The sequence below is a fragment of the Meles meles genome, chromosome Y, assembly GCF_922984935.1.
Source record: "Meles meles chromosome Y, mMelMel3.1 paternal haplotype, whole genome shotgun sequence".
Classification (NCBI taxonomy): domain Eukaryota; kingdom Metazoa; phylum Chordata; class Mammalia; order Carnivora; family Mustelidae; genus Meles; species Meles meles.
Window position 1 is genome coordinate 14,640,569 of NC_060088.1, and position 14,677 is coordinate 14,655,245.

General features: G+C 48.7%; 1 long non-coding RNA gene across 1 annotated transcript in view; it reads right to left on the reverse strand.

Annotated features, from left to right (window-relative positions):
• Positions 1 to 552: 552 nt before the first annotated feature.
• Positions 553 to 14,677, reverse strand: part of LOC123935777 — a 90,866-nt gene continuing 76,741 nt past the window's right edge. The window contains exon 3 of the long non-coding RNA XR_006817019.1: positions 553 to 3,598. This is a non-coding gene — a long non-coding RNA (uncharacterized LOC123935777). The remainder of the gene's footprint in view (positions 3,599 to 14,677) is intronic.

Consider the following 14,677-nt stretch of genomic DNA (forward strand, 5'->3'; position numbering starts at 1 on the left):
TCAAGGCAGAGATATATCTTGACAAAGGCAACTGCCACCCCAGTGGAGGGTTTTATTCTCAGAACCTACATTAGATTCAGTGTAATTTCTCTGAAGACCAGTTTGGGATAATTTTGGAGCATTTGCTGCGAGATTTAAAATGCGAGTAAGATACCCTAGTGTTTTGTCTCACTGGAAAAGTCCAGGTCATTTTTATGAACCGTTCTGTGATGTCGAGAATCTCTCTTTATCTTTTATTTTAAAGATTTTATTTATTTATTTGAGAGAGCAAGAATACCAGCACCAGTGAGAGTGGTACACCACGAGAGGGAGAGGCAGGCTCCCTGCTCAGCAGAGAGCCCAGTGCGGGGCTTGATCCCAGGATCCTGAGATCATGACCTGAGCCGAAGGCAGAGGCTTACCAATTGAGCCAGCTGGACATTCTGAGAATATAATTTTCTTAATAGCTTCTTTTTAAAAAAATGTGACCTTCCTATTTTTTTTTTTTGAAAGACTTCTATTTATTCGACAGAGACAGAGCTAGAGAGCACAAGCCTGGGGGGAAGCAGAGGGTGAGGCAGGCTCTCCGCTGAGGAGGGAGCCCCATGTGAGGCTCCATCCCAGGACCCTGGGATCATGCCCTGAGCCAAAGGCAGATGGGTCACCGACCGAGCCACCCAGGCGTCCCTCAGTGAGACACTGTTTTAAGCACTGTACTATGATACTGTGATTTGTAATACATGCATATTTGGTCTTCGTCCCCATTTCTGGCACGGAGCTCCTAAAACCCTTGAAGTTCCCTAAGTGGAGAGAACAGTAAGATGTCCTTTGTTCCGTGAATGAGGTGACATTTGGAAAGCATCCGAGAACGGAGCGTGGTTCTCAGTGCCGCCAACCACACAGTTAGAATGTTGGGACTCCCCGTTCCACCTGGGACCTCCAGGGAGGGGAGAAGGGCGGGAGTTCAGTCTTCCAGGGCCAGAGATTTCACCCATCATGCCTAGGTAATGAAGCCCCTGCAGAAACTCAGAAGGAGGGTTTAGGAAGGCTTCCAGGTTGGTCGACACGTCGGGGTGCTGGGGGAGCGGTACCCTGGAGAGGACACGGAAGTCCCACATTCCCTGCACGTCTCCTCTGCCGGGCTGTTCCCGACTTACATCCCTTATAACTACCTGGTGATCCAGGAAGTACCGTGTTTCTCTGAGTTCCGTGAGCCACTCTAGGAAATTCCTTGAACTCAAGGAGGGGGTGGTGGGCATCTCCGAGTTACAGCCGGTGATCAGAAGCACAGACGACGGGCTGAGCGGGGAGGAGGAACACAGCCTTCCAGGACGGAGCCGTCCACTGTGGGATCCGGGGCCATCTGCGGGTGGATGGTGTCGGAATGGAGCAGGTGGGCTTGCGGCGTAGGGAAGCTCATTCTCGACACACGTTGTAGTTACTGTCTCATACCTTATGCCAGGGGTCCGCACTCGGGCCAGATGGTAAATGTTTTCATCTTTTGCTGATTGTAAGATTGCTCTGGCAACCATCCATCCACTCTGCCACTGTAGCACGAAATCAGTGACCGATAATACATCAACGGATGGGTGTGGCCGTGCTCCAATGAAACTTTATTTATGGGCACGGAAATTTGAATTTCATGTCATTGCCACATGTCATGAAATTTCATTTTTTTCCCCCGAGTTAGCATTTACGAATGCAAAAACAATTCTTAGCCCACCAGCTGTACAGAAAACAGGTGCCGGGCTGGATTTGGGCATTTGCGATAACTCGCCCGTCTGTACTTTGCCGCTGCATTCACGTACGCAAAGCCACACTTACACAAAACAATGAAATGCTTTCTTCTCCCCACACAAAGACATATCTTGACGTATTCAAACTCAAACAAAAATGGACAGTTTCTCACATCACTTATGGATCATTGTTGGTTGGTGTGTGAGGAATGTTGAATGAACGCATGATAAGCAATAGTAAGACAACGTCGAAGAAATCACAGCTTTTGAAAATTCAGTGTTGAAATGGGATGATTAGACCAAGCAAAAATGGTGAAGCACTTCAGATCGAGCAAAACAGAACCAACGTGCGAATGGATGTGCTCTGTCAGACCCTTCCAGATTATCTCCTTTGTCCATTGTCTTTCAGCTATTTTCTTAGTCTGCAAAGGGTAGGAAGCTGGTAATAATGCAGATGAGTCTTGTCCATGCAAATGCAAATGGGCCGTGGCCAGAGGAATGCCATTGATGCTGGCTCCGTGAATAGGCCATTTGGCATCTATCTGTAAATCTGGTCCAGCCCGTCTTGCTGTATGGGAATATATATTTATATTTTTTTGGATTTCTCCTTTGAACCAAATGTAACCTATTCTTGGTCCTGGCAGTGTTTCATGGTGGAATCTAATCGTGGACACACGGTCATGTTATGTTTGCACGAGAGTCATGCATTCGCTTTATAAAAAATTTATCCTTTCATATTTATGCTCTGTGACCTTGTACCTGGGCACCTTGCTCTCCGCGACAAGCCGCCCATCTGTGGAAAGCGGGTTGCTTCTCCTTCTCCTTACGGGTGTTGTAACTCACTCCCTTGACTTGTTTCCCATGCGGTGCTGAGGCTGTGTGTTGAAAAGGGGTAATTTAGGGCCAGGCTCCGTGCCTTGGCATGCTGCTTTGATCTCAGTGGGAGTTCCGTTCTTCTAAGGGCTCCAACTCCAGAGTCTTAGTCATGTTCCAGCTTTATTCAGAGCCAAATTTAGAGGTGAGGAATATTGGTTTTGCTTGTACGTTTTGCTTGAACACTCGAACATCTGGACGGCTTCATTTGACATCTGTGAAATTTATTGGAGAAGGGTCAAACCTCTGAAACACCGCAGAATGCGGCCGTGGAAGGTTTTGTTCTGTGTTAGATATTTGGTGAATCCACAGACCCCAAGGAAAATGTATCTTAAGGAGGAAAATGAAAAACCTGGGCCCCCATGGAAATGTACTGTGTCCGAATATCCAAGAACGTCCTTTACTTCTTTGCACCCCTAATGAGCAGTGGATGGAAAATTTCAGATGTTTTACATGGTTTAAAACATTTAAATCCTATGATAATACTTACTGATATTCTGTCGTTTTCCCTGACTATGCAATCAGCTGCAAGGACAAAGTTGACGTATTTTGAATATCTCCTACGTAACCTACGGCTGTCTCTTGGGAATTACCCATTCTTTCTCCGGCGAAGCCACCACGGACAGTGATTATCAAAGAAGTACAGGTTTGTACCCCTAGGAGAGACAGCTTCTTCTGGAAAACGTCCCAAGTGGAATGATTCATTCCCTTTATTGTGGTCCCCATGCTGTTTCCGTAAGTGAAAATCATGACCTCATTTCTGGGGAAAATAAATGGCATCTCACGCTCTGAGAAGAGAGGCTCTTCTGTTCCTTTAACCAGTGGTGCGATTAAACTTTCGATGGGATGCATATGAGAAGGGTTTAAGGGAGACCTGGGTCCTTAAACTTCCAGTGTGAGTCTAGCGACCAGCAAGCTGGGTGAGGGCTCCTTGCACAGCATCGTTCTCAAGAACTCCGGTCTTGTGCGGGAACGTGCACAAGGATGTCCTCTGTGACGTACAGGCCGAGCTGGGGAGAAAAGACAAAAAGGAGAGAATCTGAAGCAGACAAAAGCAGAAATAACTCAGAAGTGGGCTCACGAAGCATCTGGCGGCAAAACTTCATCTCTGAAGCCGTGAGCAGCAGAGCTGAGCTGCGTGAGAAAGGCAGCGTCCCTGCAGCCGCCCCGCAGGTGGTTCGAGGCGTTAATGGCCAAAGCAATGATGAGATCCGAGCTCCCCGGGGTGCGCGCTCCCCCATCTAATGCCACCCCCAGCACGGAAGGGGCCCAAGCTGGAGCCTCCTTCCGCTTCTCCCCACGTGTCATTCTTATGGTAAGTGTTCCCTGTGCTCATGCTGGGAACTTTTATCAAACATATTAGTGGGCTTCTGGGGGATCATTAGCCCGCGGGAGCCGGAACATTCCATGCTTTTTGGACCTGGAAACTAGCCTGACAGAACACGCACCTCCTGCTGGACCCTCAGTCACCCTGTGAGCAAGGGAGCAGGTTCTCATTTAGATTCAAATCCAACACGGGACACGGGAGCGGCCCGATGTGTTTCCAATTCTCCGTGTCCGCTTTTTACGGGCGTGGACGATGCTTCCACCTGCCGGACTCGCCAAAGCAAAGACCCGCAGGAGGGAAAAGCCCGCCTCCGTGGGAGTCTTTATGCGCACCCTTGCTACTCTGACCGTTTGTTTCTCCTCCCGTCCCAAGAAGGAAGACGCCAGCAAAGTCTCCGGTTTGGTTCCCAGTTGAAGAAGGCTCCCGAGAGCCAGCATCCGAAGGCAGTGTGTGCGAACGTGGGAAGAGCATCTCGCCCAGGAGGCACGGCACGGTGACTGTGCTGTGACAGCCGTGCCGGACCTGTGACGGGTCCATCCGGAGGCGCTCGCTGCGTGGGTGAGCCCCGACAGCTTGAAGACACCGCGGTCTGATCTGGCCGCTGGCGGAACACACCGGTGCTGGGGACAGGTGGCTTTAGAAAGGAGAGGCGTGGACTTTCCGTGGCCCGGGGGGCAGATTTGGTGGCGTCACAGGCATGATTGTGCTTTGTCACCCTACTTCCCCCAAGAAGGGGCCTTGTCAAAGTAGACTCGGACAGTAGAGGGGCGGGCAAGAGCTCTCACGGGATGGAACCCACCGTTGCTTAGCTCTGTGCCTAATCTGGTCTCCATCCGTTCCGCTGACCTTGACGTGAGGATCAGGTCTCGTTCTCCTACCTATTCGTGCACAGGACTTCCTCTTAGAAATCTCATTCGTGTCCTGCCTCATCTGCCTTGGAAACATGATTTCCTTATGTTTTCAAGAGAACAATCACTACAAGAAAATAAATCTAGGTTTTATTTTGTTTCTTTTATTTATTGGTTAGTAATCTCTACGCCCAGCGTGGGGCTCGAACCCACGACCCGGAGAGTCGTGTGTTCTACCGACAGAGCCAGCCAGGCGCCTGAGATCTAGGTGTAATTTATTTTAATTGATTTATTTTGGAATCTAGGCTTGAATTCCAGCTCTGTTTCTATTAGCTGAGTGAACAAGGACACACTCTTGCTGTCTGTCTCACCTGAAAAACTACAGGCCGATTTCCGCAAACTAATTTTCCTTTCTCAAAAGATCTTACCTTTGACCTATTTGATTCGGGAGAAGTTCCATCACCCTTTAAACAATGATGTGCAACTACTTGGATTTATTCATTTTGCAGCCAGTTTAGGACAGAGAACGCCCTTGTAAGATTCATTGCTCAAAGCGTGTTGTTCTTTGGGTGATTTGAGGTGTGGGTGTGGGTGTGTGTGTGTGCCCACGTGTGTGCACGTGCTGGCTAAGCTGGACATTTGTTGTTTTAAATTCCTTTTCAGACTAAAATTGAATTATTGTGGCTGGACTCTATGGGATGTACTACTGAGGTCTACCTTCTATTTTCTTCTGGGTTGAAAGAGAAAATAATTTCTTTTAAAGGAAGATCGTTGTCGTGTGTTCCCGTTACCTCTGATGCATGCCTACACCAAGAGTGCATTGCCCGTTTACTCCAACATCTATGTTAGGCTCTTTGATTTCCACAGTTGATAACGGGCAGACAAAAGTTCTGCTGGCTATGCAATGACGGCCACACGTGAACAAAGCCGCCGTGCTCCTGGGACTCGCCAAGGACCAGGCTATCACACGCTCCGTAACCTCGTGCCGCCAGAAATCAGCAGGGAGAAACCGGCTTCAGACCTGCCCGGTGCATCCATCGCTTCCAGATTTTCTGCAGTCATGGCCTCCATTACAGACCCGAGACTTGCCACGTCCCCATCTCAACTCTGTCCTTTAACCAGTGGTTTTTATTCAGTGCATGTTGCTACAGGGTGGCAGGTGGCATATTCTCACAGACTGTCTCACTGTCCCAGCCTTTGGGACCACCCTGAGAAGCTTGGGAACATGGGACTGTCATCCCATGCCGTCCTTAGAAGGAAGCTTTTGAAGGCATTCATTCCGTTGGTATTATCAGTACTAATTATGTTTGCCCTAGAGCTTGGTAGGGTTTTGTTTTCCCCCTCCTGTGGATGCTGTGTAGTGTCTCCCCTTGCGTTGGCTGTCAGAAACCTAAAAGATCAGTAAAATGCCCTATTCCTAACACGGGTGCTGAAATGAATGTCATGTATTTTGGAAACTAGCTTTATCCTGAATCCATCTGTTTGTTCATTATCTCTGTTTTTGTCTCCCTTTCTCTTGTTCTTCCCACACACTTAAGATCTGCTTTTTGGCTCTATCCTACAGATCTTGGTCCATTGTTTCTGAACGCCTTTAAGAGTGAAAAGGTCTGTTGATAAGTCCGTAAACCCATGAAACAAGAAATAACAGAAAGTTGCCATATCGCAGCTGCGATGGGCTCGATGAGCCTGGACCGTTTCATCCACGATGTCATGGTTAGCCGAGACGAGGGCACAAGACATCTGTATTCCTACCAGCAGACTTGCTACAGGGCAGTGACGATGATGATGGCATCATACTTGGAAAGGAGAATGGCTGCCACTTGTCGATTAGGTCAGGCTGTAACTGGCCGAAAGAAACTAGAAAAAGCCGTTTGAAATGACGAAGGCGGAGGGAGAGCCGTAGGAACGTGCTCTGGTGGGAAATGACGTAAGTGGACCAAAGGTGGACGCCTTTTGTTCGTGTGCACCCTTTGGAACCAAAGGGCTGCGGCCCTGTCTTCACAGATCTTAAGTCACAAATAGCAGAGGTCAAAGAATAGTCTTTAAAAGTACACAATAAAGAAAGGCCTCCTCTCAACGGGCCCCATTCAGAGCAGAGCTGGCCCATGTGGGTGAGTTCATTTTCCGTTTGTGTGGAGGCAGAAAATGACTTAAAGTGTACACTTTGTAAAGATGTCTTTCTTTCTCGCTCGCTCACTCCTTTCCGTTAGTCATCATAGTAGTAGTCATGGTTTGTGTCGATTTCTGTGAGGATCCTTCTCCATCTGCCCTGGCTCTGGGAGGCCACACTGAAAATTTTACGCATAGAGAAATGCATGTAGATAAACAGGACTTTTGCCTTCTCGTACCTGCCGTGGAAACTCCACTCAAGCGACCATGGGAATGAGGATGTGGTCTTCATCAGAGCAAGAGTTCCGTGTGCATCTGACCGTGCATCTGACCATGCAGCTCTTCCTGTCAGGAGACAGGCTGGGGATAAGGCAGACGTGACTAGGAGGCATGAGCTGATAGTTACAAAAATGGGATCCCATGGCCTTGCCTCACCAAACAATATGCATTTCAAGTCATTGCAAGTGACTAATTCTGTGTCAAGTTGCAGAGAAGGAAGCCTTGGGTAGGAGGAACCTCTGAACGCTGCTGGGGCCGGGACGAGCCTTGCACCGTGCAAGCAGAGATCACTTCAGCCTTCCGCAGACTTTTCTCATGTGCCTTGATGGCAGCATTGTTGAGAGTGCAGGAGGGCCGCCCAGCGCCGCCCGGGGACACGGCCCGCTTGGGCCCTGCTTGCTGATGAAGGTAGGGCTTTGATGTCCGTGCACCTCCCGGTTCTCATAGCTGAAAGGTGGGACTGGGGTGCTTGCAGATCAGTGGGCTGCGTTTCCCAAGAGAAAGTGAACAATGGCTCTGGGGCCATTAACTGTGAAGATTCATGCCTTCGTGTTTGGGACTGTGTGTTCAGCAAGTTATCCTTGGGGTGGGGAGGGGGGGCTGTGAGGTTTGGCTTTTTACATCCCACTGTATGCACATTTTCCCTTTTTGTACGGGGACATAATGCCTGCACTGAGGATAGCCCTCCCGTCCTCTTAAATCCTTCCACAAAAAGATACTTATTAAGGCTGGTATTCTGAAGAACTAAATGCTTCTTTAACTTAGCTTTATCTGCTTCAATGAGGACAGTGTACCGAGTCCAGAGAATTCACATGATGGCCATGAGCGGCCCTCCCTATTCTCTGGGGCTCTTTGGGCGCAGAAATAATCCCTTCCTAGGATCTTTTGAGAAACAACTCAACTATGCATGCCAATCAACTGTAGATCGTGGCCAGCTCGAGAAGGGCTGCACAGACCAGCATTGGAAAGTGTTGTGATCGCCAGAAAGCCCTGTTGCTCTGTCTCTTTAAAAACGGACCTGCGTTCCAAGATCCGGACACGGGGGAGGTAAATGCCCTTCCTGGCTGTGTTTTAAAGCTCCAGGATGCTGCTCTGCTCCCTCCTGATCCCTTCCCCACTTTTGTGCTGAGCACTCTGGGTCTGTTTCCCTGCTTCGTTTCTTTGTCATTTTCAGACAAAAAGGCAGTGAGACCCCTTGGAACTTTTGTTTTCCGAGTGGTAATGGAGAACATATAGGGAGGCGTGAACTCGGGACGGCCTGCGACACTGTGTGCACGGGGGAGGCTTTCTAGGCTGCTGTGTCACCATTTTCTGCCCCGCCCGGGTGCAGTCTCTGGCAGGAGAAAACGATCCCTGGGCCGGGACAGTCACCTGTCCACGTGCGTGTGGGCCGCTCTGCTGGAAGCCCCCAACGCGGTACCATTCGCTGTCGCTTTCTGGAAAGGCTGTGTCTGGGTCGGGAGCCCGACGTCATCAGCTTCCCCGCGTTCTCCCTGGCTGGCCGGGTCATGTCGGTGATGCATTTAGAATTGCAGAAATCCAGTATGAAGACATGTGAAGAACAGACTAGAAGCCTCTCTTTCCGGACTCAGCAGACTCTCACAGCAATGGGACCACGGCGTGTGCTCTCTAGTACGGCGAAGGCAGCGTGGGAAGTCCGTGTTCGGCCAGCCACGTGTCCCTTCTGGCCCTGCGGTGCTCTCCCTGCCAGTCCTTCGCTGTGCAGACACAAACTGCTGCGGTATTTCTGTCTGCGGCTGTGCATACAGCTCCGTGCCACTCGTTTCCGGTTGATGGTCCCATGGACAGGCTTGCACTTCTGGTGTCTTCACTGCAACATGCTTCCTCTGCAGCTGCTGGGAGAGGCAGGGAGCGGCAAGGTCCCGGGGCCGGTCTGTGGGTCCCAGGCCTGACCGTGGGACTCGCGAGCTTGGTGACTTGGACTGAATGGTTTCTGTGCCATCCGCAGACCTCTCTCTCTCCCTGGATGCTCCGTATTCATTAAAAACATGACTATTCACTCAATCATGCTAGCTAAGAGCCTTCTTCTCCTTTACCTTTATGCTCATCCTTCACTAAAGCTTTCACATTCATCTCTCAGACTGTTTTGCCATCCCTGCTGCTGTAACTCAAGCATGCTTTGTCCCAGAAATACACTAGTTTGAACACGCTTATCGATGGAGAATGAGAAAAGTTAAAATCTTTATTTTATCTAAACATGTTCCTTCTTTAATGTTCTTCCCTTCTTCAAGATTTACTTATTCATTAGAGGGAGAGAGAGAGCAGCAGCAGAGGGGAGGGACAGAGGAGAGGGAGAAGCAGACACCTCGCTGAGCAGGGAGCCTGACGCCAGACTCGATCCCAGGACCCCGGGATCATGACCTGGGTCAAAGGCAGACGCTTAACCCACTGAGCCACCCAGACACCCCTAATGTTCTTCCCGTCTTTATGTAGATCTGAGTTCCTGATCTATATGATTTTTCTTCTCTCTAAAGAACCTTCTAACATTTCTTGCAAGGCAGGTCTTTTAGCAACAAATTCCCTCCATTTTTGTCTGAGAAAGCCTTTATTTCTCCTTCTCTTTTGAAAGATAATGTTACAGGTACAGAATTCTAGCTGGCAGTTTTTTGTATTTTTTTCCCCTCCATAGTTTAAATATTTCTGTCCCCTGTTCTTGCTGGCACAGTTTCTGAGGAGAAGTCGGATGTTAATTCTTATCTTTGTCAATCTTTAGGTAGTTTTCCCCCCTCTTGGTATTTTCAGGATATATTTTTTTTTAATCCGCGATTTTCTGTACTTTGAGGTGATATGGTAAGGTAGAGTGTTTTGTCCTGCCCTTGATCACGGAGTTCCAGGATCGGTAGTTTGGGGTCTGATACTTAGTAAGAGAGAGCATTCCTCTCTGTTACTAGGGTTTTCTTTGTCGATGTGTTGCTTGTTTGTTTTTGTTATTGTTGTTGTTGTTGTATCGCTAGCAGGATTTCTTTTTTAATTCTTTCTTGGAATATTCATCTCTCTCCTGACATCGCCCACCTTTTGCTTCTTGCATGTTGTCTACTTTTCCCAGTAGAGCCATTAGTAGGTGAATCTAGTCAATGTAATAATTCCGCATCCCTGCCATGTCTGGTTCTCACGCTTGCTTTTCCTATTTGGATTCTGTTTTTTGCCTTTCGGTATGCCTTGTAATTTTTTCTTGGTAGCTGGATCTGATCTGCCAGGTGAAAGGAACTGCTGTACACTGGCTTTCAGTAGTGTGGTGGTGAGCTGTGTGAGGGGGCTTTAGTGTTCTGTGGCTTACGATGACGTCAGTGTTTTGGTGAGCCCTGGCTCTGGGCTGTGAACTTCAAGAGTTCTCCTCCGTGAGGTGGGACAGAAAGGCTAAAGCCAGCTGGCACTGGGTGTTTCCCTGTCCCAGGTCAGTGAGGCCTTGGTGACCCTCTGGCAGGGGAGGCTCTGTTTACTTGGGTTTCCAGAACGCAGGCGCTGCCCGTAAGAACAGGCTGCTCTGGCCCGCTTCAAAGCGGCTCCTTTAGCTATCCGCCTGCCAGACTCTCGGAAGGATTTTTCTCCAGCATTCGCTGTGGTCATCTAGTTGAGCTCCTGGAGGTACACCTCACAGTATTGTGGGGTTCCCTAATCACTGGGTCCCCCTGACGTTTTTCACTCCCGGACTTGCCACACTGAGCCTCCAGGCAATTGGGCAATAATCCCAGTTCAGGCTTTCCTCCACGAGCCCTGCTTCCTGTGACGCTTCCTACCCTGGGTAAAGCATGACTCTGGGCGCGCACCTGCCCTTCTCTCCGGTCTTGGGGTCAGTGCCTCCTTCTGTGTTCCCCCTTGTGGGACGGGTCCGAAACGACTCGTGTTTCCCTCCGTTCAGCTTTTTACTTGCGGTTAAGACGGAGTGGGGACGTTCACAGTCCTTCGGGCGGAGCTGCAAGCTGGGTGTGTCCATTTCGTATGTGTCTGCTGGGAGTCTTTTCCTCTGTGGCTCAGATACAGGGTCTTTCTTCCATGCAGCCTTCCCCAACCTTCATGCTTCCTCAGTCCCAGGACGAATCCATCAGTCGGTCCTGTGGGCTAACAAGACGCTGTTTTTACATTCACACGCGTTGTCGTCTTGTAGGTTTTTGTTTCTGTGGGTTTGCATGTGGGACCTCGTCGCTGGCATCCCCCTTGATTGTGCTTTATGTTTCTTAGCTCACTTGATGTTTGTTAGCTGCTAATTACGGACCATCCATGCACCTGACCAGGACGCTTGTGGACACTTCACTAGGGTGAGGGGATGGGATGTGGGCTGGATGAAAATTTACTAGTCGGAATCTGAATTCTAAAGTTCTGTGATCTCAAGAAGGACCTTGTGATCAGGATGAGTCCCTTATATCCTCAGCTTACACGAGTGTTAATTTGACATTTTTATTGCTTCTAGATGCCTTCTGAAATGTGTTGATGGCGACTTTGACTTGATCTTCACTTACGAAGTTAATATCTTCCATTTGCTTAAGATTTATCGTTTGCAGACGTCTTCGCATAAATTAATACCGTTTGCTTTTCAAAACATCTCTCTGAGAAGGGAAGGGCAAATATTAACTTTCTTCGGCTGTTGTGCAAGACACACTGTAGAGAGTAGCCTCGTGAAAGTCCCGTGGCTAATGAGATGTGAGGACAGTGAGATGGACCCCAGCGTCCACAGTAACTGTGAAGCGAGGGGTGTGGGGGAGCCTGGAGGACAGGAACCTAACTTCATGTTAGTTGAAGAAAATGTGGAAAGAGAAAAATTAGGTTGAAGTTATGGGAGCCCCTCCTTTTGGTAGTTTGGCTGTCAAGAGAAGAGAATAAAGAGGGAGGTCAGGATTTTGAGAGGCTGGTTGAGCTCTCAAACAAAAGATTTTTGCTTTATTCTCCAGAGCGCTTAATAGATAAATATTCCTCTTCATACCGTACTAGTTAGTATTGATACTGGCTTTCATTGCCCCATAGAGAATGATGGGGAGTCGACCTGTGCAGGCAGGGAAGACTTTTCTACTTTTCTGCTCTTTAGCTTGGCCTCCTGGCTCGCACTTGGCATTTATGCTAGTTGTGAGGCTCGGCTTAACGTGACATGGATGCTAGTTGTGAGGCAGGGGTTAAAAAAAAAGGAAGACTCCTGGGATGGCTCCTAGAACTCTTGCTCCAAGCAACAATTGCCACGTCTCCGTTCACAGCCCACTGGCCAAGCAAGTCACAGTGCCCAGAGTGACATCAATGGGATAGAGAAGCATCTATGGACTGCCCTCTTCTAGAAGGGACATTTGGGATCAGCATGCAGTCTGCCTTCCCAGGAAAATCACTTAGAATGATGAAATATTCATTTTATTCATTAGGCGTTCTTCAGATCTGCACAGAAGTATTTCAGTACTAAGAAATACTTCAACTCATTTCTGTTTTCAAAATCTACAATGAAAATGTACAAGTCGGAGAAGTGATCTTTAGCATCACACCTAAGCCCTCGCTATCCTAGCTGTCAGGGAAAACGTGCCCTCTTGTACTTCCATGGCAGTGAAACTACCCTGAGAAGGGAGCTTTCAGTGCTACTCACCTGGATGAAATAGTGTAAATTTTTTAATGTGTGAAATTTCAGGTCCATGTTTTATTTAATACACACATTTGCATAATACTCTGCTGGAAATTTCTGTCAGTTAAAATTTTAAATTATTTTACACGTTTTTCTGCTTACTGCCTTGGCATTATCCCAGGGGTGCCACCAGGCAACTCTCTGGCTTGGGCTCTATCTTCTCTCCTCACCCCACTTCCTTTTCCAGTCAAGGAATCTTATAAAGATGCAAACCTGTGAGATTCGCATTTTAGAGGAATAATCTAGCATCTGCCCTCCTTTACTTATTTGACACTTAATGACTGTTCTTGCCACGAGAGCATACACATTACTGGAGCCATGTCAGGCGACATGTTATAATGCACGTTTGTGTCAAACCCCAACTTTGGGGTCACTCATCTAGACCAGGTTTTTTCAGACTTTCAAGGGCATCACCTGGAGATCTTTCCAACTATAGATCAGTATTTAGCAGGTCTGGGTGCAGCTCAAGGTTTTGCATTTCCTAGGTCCTGGGTCGTGCGGATATTGCTGGTCCATAGCCTGTGTTTTGCCTAGAGAGTGCGTAACCCACTAAACGGGGAATGCAGCAGCCTGTGGGGTAGCAGCCCATCTAGAATCATTTTCCTAATCAGTGGCAACCGTTACTACATGTGGTTGAGTGAACTTTCCATTTTACTGTGTGTTACTCTCCTTTTTATTTATTTATTTTTTTCATCCTGATGGAAATTATTGTGTGCCCCAAGCCGTTCGTTAATTTTATTTCACCACAAACTAAAATCCACTCAGACAAGCTGAGTTCCGGGAACTTTTATTGCCATTATTTTAAAAAGGAGACACTGTGCCTAAGAGACGAGTTCCTTTTATGTGGAGGGGAAAGAGCGTCTCGTTGTTAGCCGTCTGCTCATCGACCAGAAAAGCTGCTTGGACGTGAGTACAAGGCAAATGGAACACTTTACGCCGCAGGATGTGAGCGCAGGGCAGAAGGGAGTGAGTTTAAGCATGAGATCCAGAGCTATCCACAGGGAGGGAAGTGCCGGCCCTTGGCTCCTGTTCTTGCCTTAGCACGGCTTCTGCAGCTCTGCCCAAGCAGAGACGCGGGACACTGGTGCATTTCTAGGGCTGCTCGTCTTCTGTTAGTGGGGTGCACGGTGGGTGCCCTGCGGCGCCTCTCGTCTCGACACAGAGGTTTGCACAGGTGTGAAGTGTGCACGGGCAGGTGTGGGCATGCCTCGTGCCTAGCACAGCCGCATAACCGTGCTGTTCATCTGTTCTTTTTACCATGAGAAGACACACGGGAGATTCAACAGTTGCTGTTTGAGGGGTGTCCGGCTGGCTCAGCTGGTAGAGCATGTGACTCTTGATCTCAGGGTCATGAGTTTGAGCTCCGTGTTGTGCACAGAGCTCTTCTTTTCTTTTCAAGATTTTATTTATTTCTCCGACAGAGAGAGAGTGGGGGAGCATAAGCCAGGAGAGCAGCAGAAGGATAGGGAGAAGCAGGCTATTATGTTCTCTGCTGAGCAGAGCAGGGAGCCCGATGTGGGGCTTGATCCCGGGACCCTGGATTCATGACTGGAGTCGAAGGCAGATGCTCAACTGACTGAGTCACCCAGGCGCCGCCCCCCCCACCACTTTGGTTTTTTTAAAATATTTTTTTTATTGGAGAGGGAGAGCGAGCGAGAGTGCGCACAAGCAGGGTCCAGAGGGGCAGAGAGAGGGAGAGGCAGGCTCCCCACTAAGTCATGACCTTAGGTCATGACCTGAGCCGAAGGCAGACGCTTCGCCAGCCGAGCCGCCCAGGCGCCCCAGCACTGGGTCATCTTTTCAAGCCAAGTTTTTTTCAGTTAACTATTACTTTTTACTCTCAGTTGTTGAACTGAAGGCTGGTGGGCCAGTGTTGTCATGGCATCTCTGGGACTCTTGGGTGGAATAAGGA